We start from the raw sequence: 272 nt of genomic DNA, 5'->3' as shown, positions 1-272 counted from the left end.
ATTTCCCATATTCCGCTTGATGATGTGGGTTTGTTGTTTGTTTCCTATAATAATTACAAGGGTAAATAACAAGGTACCTACTAGAAACGAAAGTGTAAACATAAAAGTGGAAAAAGCTGTAAATAAGAAAATAACAATAATACAAACAGCGACAAAGTGAAGCCGCCGAAAAAAACGGAGAGTCTTATTTCAAGGAGAAAGTTGGCCTAACAAGCAAAAGTTGAAGATGATGTGTTATCGGCCACTTTGAAAGAGATCCGTATGCTCTATCA

Source organism: Penaeus monodon, chromosome 33, assembly GCF_015228065.2.
Source record: "Penaeus monodon isolate SGIC_2016 chromosome 33, NSTDA_Pmon_1, whole genome shotgun sequence".
NCBI classification, from domain to species: Eukaryota; Metazoa; Arthropoda; class Malacostraca; order Decapoda; family Penaeidae; genus Penaeus; species Penaeus monodon.
This window is presented reverse-complemented; position numbering follows the sequence as displayed.